This window comes from Piliocolobus tephrosceles, chromosome 3 (genome assembly GCF_002776525.5).
Source record: "Piliocolobus tephrosceles isolate RC106 chromosome 3, ASM277652v3, whole genome shotgun sequence".
In the NCBI taxonomy this organism is placed as follows: domain Eukaryota; kingdom Metazoa; phylum Chordata; class Mammalia; order Primates; family Cercopithecidae; genus Piliocolobus; species Piliocolobus tephrosceles.
In genome coordinates, this window is record NC_045436.1 from 132,424,944 (window position 1) to 132,425,254 (window position 311).

Genomic DNA, 311 nt, shown 5'->3' on the forward strand with positions numbered 1-311 from the left:
TATCACAAGAAGAGAAAACCAAACACCGCATGTTCTCACTCATAGGTGGGAACTGAACAATGAGCTCACTTGGACTCGGGAAGGGGAACATCACACACTGGGGCCTATCATGGGGAGGGGGGAGGGGGGAGGGATTGCACTGGGGAGTTATACCTGATATAAATGATGAATTGATGGGTGCTGACGAGTTGATGGGTGCAGCACACCACCATGGCACATGTATACATATGTAACCTGCACGTTATGCACATGTACCCTATAACTTAAAGTATAATAAAAAAAAAAAAAAAAAAACCATTAGGATGGTAGAG